Raw genomic sequence first — 7519 nt, 5'->3', positions numbered from 1 at the left:
TCTCTCCCCCCCTCCCTCTCTCCCCCCCTCCCTCTCTCCCCCCCTCCCTCTCTCCCCCCTCCCTCTCTCCCCCCCTCCCTCTCTCCCCCCCTCCCTCTCTCCCCCCTCCCTCTCTCCCTCCCTCTCTCCCCCCCTCTCTCCCCCCCTCTCTCCCCCCTCTCTCCCCCCCTCTCTCCCTCCCTCTCTCTCTCCCCCCCCTCCCTCTCTCCCCCCCCCTCTCTCCCCCCCCCTCTCTCCCCCCCCCTCTCTCCCCCCCCCTCTCTCCCTCCCTCTCTCCCCCCCTCTCTCCCCCCCTCTCTCCCCCCCTCTCTCCCCCCTCTCTCCCCCCCTCTCTCCCCCCCTCTCTCCCCCCCTCTCTCCCTCCCTCTCTCTCTCTCCCCCCCCCTCTCTCCCCCCCTCCCTCTCTCCCCCCCCTCCCTCTCTCCTCCCCCTCCCTCCCTCACTCTCTCTCTTTCCCTCTTCTTCCTTCCTCCCCTCTCTCTCCCTCACTCTCTCTCTTTCCCTCTTCTTCCTTCCTCCCCTCTCTCTCCCTCTTCTTCCTTCCTCCCCTCTCTCTCCCTCCCCCTCTTACCTTCCTCCCGCTCTCCCTTTTGCTCCCAGTCTCCCTCCCTCTCAGTCCAGTGCGTGTAAACTTTCATTTATCCCTGTTTTTTTCAGCATCAGTCATCGCACAAGGCCACGATATATCTCAGTTTTTGTGTTGACCAATTCTCCTTTCCTCTTCCATCTCAAAGATTCCTTATACCTATTAAACTAAAGTGGTTGAATTAAAATACTTTTTTTTAATATTGATTATCTTTAACATATTCAGGCTAATCAAACATTTCCCAATATACTCAAGAGACAAGCTTTCCACTGACATACTACTTCACAACGTCTGATGCAAGGATTCTATTCCCATCTCTTACTTTCCCCCGTTTCTGCCTCATCTCTCCCCAAGATGAGGTCTTCCAGTCCAAATCTTCCTAAGTGTCTGCCATCTTCCACGGACGTGGCTTCCCTTCCACCACCATCAACGCAGCCCTTGCCAGCATCTCCTCCGTTTCCCCACTCATCTGCCCCCAGACACGACAATCCTCGAATCCCCCTTATCCTCACCTATCACCCTACTAGCCTTCTCATCCAACGAATTAGCCGCACTTACTACAGGATCCCACTTCCAGACACTTTTCCTTCTCCCCTATCGGCCTTCCATAGGGACCATTCTCTCCGTGATTCTCCACCTATCCCCTCTCCCCCACCCCGACACCTTCCCCTTTGGCCATGGGAGGAGTAACACTTACGCCTTCACCTCATTCCTCACCACAGACGGGGCCCTGAACAGGCCTTTCAAGTGAAGCAGCACTTCACTTGTATATCCTTAGGATTCATTTTTTACATCTGGTGCTCCCTTTGTGGCATTCTCTACATTGGAGAGAGTTAAGCACCCTGACGATATTGAATTTGCATCCTTAACTTTTGCACATGCGCCAACCGATCTCCAATAAGCGAACCCACTGCTCGTGTGCCAACCGAAGACTCGCGTGCACACAGGAATCAAGATGGCTGCACCCAGCCTATGAACCCACAAGGTAAGTTCGCACATTTTGGCTCTTACATGCCCTGTATCCCTGTTATAGTTTGTCGAATACAACATAAACCGCACAAATTTTATATTTTTCTTAAATATATTTTTAAAAATTTGGTCATGTGTGCAGATGGATGTAGGTTGTAAGTCGGAGAGTACCTGTATTTAACAACATATGTGAGCAGATTTAATGTCATTGATAAAAATAGTTAATACACTTTAGAGTAAATAATATTCATTGGTCTTAGATCTAAGGACAAATGCGTAAAGGTGATTGACACTTTTGAATTTTGGTGAATTTTGTTTCTTGGGACAAATGCGTAAAGGTGATTGACACTTTTGAATTTTGGTGAATTTTTTTTCTTGGGACAAATGCGTAAAGGTGATTGACACTTTTGAATTTTGGTGAATTTTTTTTCTTGGGACAAATGCGTAAAGGTGATTGACACTTTTGAATTTTGGTGAATTTTTTTTCTTGGGACAAATGCGTAAAGGTGATTGACACTTTTGAATTTTGGTGAATTTTTTTTCTTGGGACAAATGCGTAAAGGTGATTGACACTTTTGAATTTTGGTGAATTTTTTTTCTTGGGACAAATGCGTAAAGGTGATTGACACTTTTGAATTTTGGTGAATTTTTTTTCTTGGGACAAATGCGTAAAGGTGATTGACACTTTTGAATTTTGGTGAATTTTTTTTCTTGGGACAAATGCGTAAAGGTGATTGACACTTTTGAATTTTGGTGAATTTTTTTTCTTGGGACAAATGCGTAAAGGTGATTGACACTTTTGAATTTTGGTGAATTTTTTTTCTTGGGACAAATGCGTAAAGGTGATTGACACTTTTGAATTTTGGTGAATTTTTTTTCTTAGTGCAGTCAGTGATGAACATGATGAAAGTTTTCGCCAGGACATTGCAAACATAGAAAAGAGGTATCAAGGCAACTGGAATTCATCAATGAAGGCTGACCATTGTTGGACACTGACCAAAGCACCAAAATGGAAGCATTATGTCAGATTTTTTTAATCTCCAATTTACATGAAAAAATACCTAATTTTCTTCAGTGTGATGAGATAAATAAAACTGAAATTGTGGTGTTATCAGTTCCGAATGGTTTAGGGAGGCCACACTACTCAATTTTAAAATGCAGCAGCATGTTAACAGGCCATTTTAGCCCATGAGACCGTGCTCCCCAATTTTACACCCGATTAATCTACACTCCCAATATGTTTAGAACAGTAGGAGGAAATTGGAGCCGCTGGAGAAAACCCATGCAGATACGGAGAGAACATACAAATTCCTTACAGACTTCTCTAGGAAATGTGAACCTTGCTTTTAGCAGTTACTAAACGCAAGTTGGCATGATCCAGTCATAGCATCATTTTTGAAAAGGAAGCTAGAAACTGCTAAATGTTTGTTCAAATAGGCGACGGCTCTGACTGTGTAGTAATTCGCAAAAAAAAAGCTAACCTTTTAACATATGGGAATCCACTTATGTTTCACAAAAATGGTCAATTTATTGAGTTTTGAGATTATTGAAAATATTGATCAACATCTTTAAATGAAGAAATGGTGGCGCAGAACAAGCACTGAAAAAACAAATTAAAAGCAAGGAAACTCGGAGTGTTCAGCAGGTTGGGCAGCAAAATGAAAGGAACATAACCCTGTAACAATTGGAAGTAAAACATGAAAGTCTGCCGACACCATGCTAGCAGGTCAAACAGTGTACTTTATAAAAACAAAGATAAAGATACATAAACAACATTTCGGGCTTGAGCCTTTCATCAAGGTATGGATAAAATGTGGGCAGGCGTCTGAACAAAATGGTAGGGAGGAGGACCACAGTCCCACAGACAGGAGGCAATAGGTAGATAAGGGAGTGAGGACACCAGCAAACGGGGGAGGGGATTATCTCTGTGAATGGAGAGGGAAGGGGTGGAGAGCTGAGGAAAGGAGACAGAAGGATGGAGAAGAGAGAGGAAGTAAGCTATCAGAAACTGGAGATGTCGAAGTTGACGCCAACTAGCTGGAGAGTGCTAAGATGGAAAATTAGGAGTTGCACCTTGAATTTACGGGTTGGCTTGGTTTGATAGTCTGTGGACAGACATGTCTGCCTGGGATTGGGGTGCAGAATTGAAAAGGTTGGCCACTGGGAGATCCTTGTCACTGATGTGGACTGTGCGAATGTGCTCAGTGAAACGATCTCCCAGTCTGCGTCCAGTCTCTCTGATGTACAGAATGCCTCAACGGGAGCATAAGATGCAATAGATGACTCCCGTGGATACACAAGTGAAGTGTTGCTTCACTTGGATGGACTGTTTAGGGCCCCGAATGGTGGTGAGGGAAGAGGTGTAGGTGCAAATATGGCACTTCCTGCAGCCACATGGGAAGGAGACAAGGGGGCAATTAATGGGAAGAGATTAATGAACGAGGCATTCAAGGAAGAAGTGGTTCCTACGGAAGGTGGAGAGGGGAGGAGAGGGAATGATGTGTCTGGTGGTGGGATTATGTTGTAGGTCATGGGAATTACAGAGGATAATGTGTTGGATGTGGAGTCTGGTAGGGTAATAGGTGAGGACAAGGAGAATGTTTCTTTTTGCATCTGAGGGCAGAGGGGGCCAGGGCAGATGAGCAGGAAATAGAGGAGATGCTGGTAAAGGCAAAGATATGTTTTTGTAAGAAGGAAGATGTTTCTGATGATCTGGACTGGAAGACCTCCTCTTGAAAACAAATATGACGAAGACAGGGAAATTGAGAGAATGGAACAGAATCCTTGTAGGGGACTGGATATGAAGAAGTGTAGTCGAGGTCATTGGGGTAGTTGGGTTTCTAAGAAATGTCTGATCCACTCACATGATGGTCGCTACCACAGTGACCGCTTCACCTATATCTCTCACCACATTGCATTCTTAATGTAATTTATAATTTCTGTGTTTCGACAGTACTGTCTTGAGGTCGACGTATTTTGAAGAGGGCTTTGCTTCCTTGAACCTTCCTGTCAAATTCTACTAGTTTTTTTTATATTAGTGTGAATGCTATTAATTCCTCTCACCTCTTGAGGGACAGTGGGCTAGAATATCAGATATTTGACCGGTTAGCTGCAGTGTGCAAGGCAAAATGTTTGAGGATTTTGCAGGCCACCAGTTGGGGATAAATATTTGCAGGTGCTCTTCGAGTTGCTGAGCCAAAGGACTGTATACATTTAATACCTGGCTTCATAGCCATGTACCAGTCATGGCTTATGCATTCATCACAGCTATTTATGTCACCAACCTTCATTAAAATGGTAATTTCAGGTATATTTTGTTTGTTTTTCTTTATGTAACAATATATGTTTGTTCTTAATTAGTCAACTGGAATAAAGTGTATTTTAAAAACAAACTTCCTTTGAATTTTTTTGTAACTTTTCCAAATGAGAGAAACCTGCGATCAATTAAAAGGCCTTTGACAGCAGGAGAAGCTCCATGTGCTGCACATATCTTACCCTGTTTAATTTGATTTACTGGGTGTATTAATGTATTTATTAATGAGTTTATTGTTTTATATATTGCATATATAAAACTATATTTCTACCTGTATATATTGTGCAATGTACATGTGCATCATAATTCTTAGATCCTGCAGCTGAACAGGTACCTTGTTTAAAAAAAACTGCAAAACAACTATGGTTATATACTTAATTGAATTGAAGACTCAATAAATATTAAAAAATCAATAGATAATAAATATTCATAGTTATCTTAGTTAAACAAGTCAGCGATGAGTCAGCATGCAAGAGGGAAATTGAAAACCTGGCTGAATGTTGCACCAACAACAACCTCGCACTCATTGTCACCAAAACCAAGGAGCTGATAGTTGACTTCAGGAGGGAAAAACCAGTGATCATTGGCGAATCAGAAGTGGAGAGAGTGAGCAAATTTACGTTCTTGGGAGTCGCTATCTGTAGGATCTTTCCTGGACCTAACCCACTAATGGGTTCGTGAAGAAAGCACAACAGCACTACCTCAGGATTTTGTGGAGGTCTGGTATGACATCGGAAACCCTTGCAATTTCTACAGATGTTTGGTGGAAAGTGTGCTGACCAGCTGCATCACAGTTTGGCATGGGAACACCAATGTCCCTGAGAGTAAAGCAGTGCAAAAGGTAGTGGATATAGCAGGACATCACAGGCAAAACCCTCCCCACCATTGAGAATGTCTACAGGGAACGCTGCTGTTGGAGAGCAGCAGCAACCATCAAGGATCCACACCACCCAGCACATGCTCTTTTTCTCACTGCTACCATCAGGAAAGATGTACAGGTGCCACAAGATTCACAGTAACTGGTTCAGGAACAGCTGCTCCCCCTCCACCATCAGACTCCTCCACAACAAACTCAATCAGGGACTCATTTTAGGACTCTTACTTTTCACTTTATTGTACTTTTTCTTCTCTCTATTGCACAGTCTGTTTATTTTTTTAAATTTGTTTATACGTGTACATTGTGTACAATTTGTTTTTGCATTATCAATAAGTGGTGATTCTGCCCTGTCAGCAGGGAACAAAAAATCTCAGAGTTGTGTGTGATGTCATGTCTGTACACTGATAATAAATTTGAATCTGAAAAAGTGATTTCTGCAATAGTGCAGACAATTCTTTTGTGGTGTTGGAGCAGACAAGCTCAACGCAAGGTGAGGTTCAAGAGTCTGATAAATGTTGGAAAGATACTGTTCTTGAACTTAGAATTTTATTCTTCAGGCTTTGGTTCCTTTTAACGTAGATAGAACATTACAACACAACGCAAGCCCTTCGGCCCACGATGTGCCGACTGAGAGAAACCTACTCAACAAACAAAAACTTCCCTACTTTACACTCATAACCCTCTATTTCTCTTGTATTCATTTGCTTGTCTAAGAATATTTTAAATGTCCCTGTTGTACCAGCTTTCACCACCTCCCTTAGCAATGCATTCCAAGTGCCCACAACTCTCTGTAAAAAGACTTACCCCTAATGTATCCCCTAAATCGTCCCCTGACCTTGTACAGATTTCCTTTGGTGTTTGCTACTCTCACCCTGGGGAAAAGGTGCTGGCTGTCCATCCTATCTATGCCTCTCATTATCTTGTAGACCTCTATTGAGTCATCTCTCATCCTTCTCTGCTCCAAAGAGAAAAGCCTTAGCTCTATTAACCTTACCTATAAGAGATGTTCCTAAATCAAGGCATCATCTTAGTAAATCCCCTCTTTCTTTTTCATACCTTCCACATCTTTTCTGCAATGGGGCGTCCAGAACTGAACACAATCAGGCAGAAGGTACAGAAACCTGAATTATAGCACTAAGTTTAAGAACAGTTTTTATCCAACAGTTATTCAGGCCCCTAAACCTCTCCACACTACTGTAACCATAAACTACTCTGGGACTAGTGAAAAGATCTGCCTGCCCTATTTAAACATCCTTAGGTAGCAATGAAAAGAGGTTGTGACCAGGGTTTTGGGGATCCTTTATAATGTTGGCTGCCTTTTTAAGGCAGAGCCTGAAATAAATGCATTAAATGGTTGGTAGATCAGAGCCTCTGATAAACCGGGCTTAGTTTCTTACCTTTTAGAGCACTGTTTCTTAACCTTTTACCTTCCACTTTAAGTAATCCCATACTAACCACAGAGAACCTATGACATCTATTTCCAAATAGGGTCCACGTCGCTTCTTGACTTTTTGGTCATAATTAAGTGTAGAATCTGAAAAGACTTCTCTTCCCTGTCAATTGTGGCCTTGATATTTCTCATAACTTTCAAACAAGACACAGAATATTGGGATAAAAGTACATTTGCCAACATTTGATGAGTACTTTAATTCCTCCTGTTTATCAAGAACTAAGAATCACTCACAACTTAATCAAACTTAATTGACCTAGCAAGGAAAGCATTTACACATTTACTGATCATTAAATGTCTCAATTTGTGCATTTTTATTGGTGC

At 42.7% G+C, this 7519-nt stretch overlaps 1 long non-coding RNA gene across 1 annotated transcript; it reads left to right on the top strand.

The window, feature by feature from the left end:
• Positions 1 to 467: 467 nt before the first annotated feature.
• Positions 468 to 6172, top strand: LOC138748788 (uncharacterized). The gene is made up of 2 exons (XR_011348249.1): positions 468 to 1571; positions 2439 to 6172. It is a non-coding gene; the product is annotated as an uncharacterized lncRNA (long non-coding RNA).
• The last annotated feature ends 1347 nt before the right edge of the window (positions 6173 to 7519 follow it).

This window comes from Narcine bancroftii, chromosome 13 (genome assembly GCF_036971445.1).
Source record: "Narcine bancroftii isolate sNarBan1 chromosome 13, sNarBan1.hap1, whole genome shotgun sequence".
Classification (NCBI taxonomy): domain Eukaryota; kingdom Metazoa; phylum Chordata; class Chondrichthyes; order Torpediniformes; family Narcinidae; genus Narcine; species Narcine bancroftii.
Note: the sequence above shows the minus strand (reverse complement) of the source record. Positions and strands in the feature narration are given on the sequence as shown.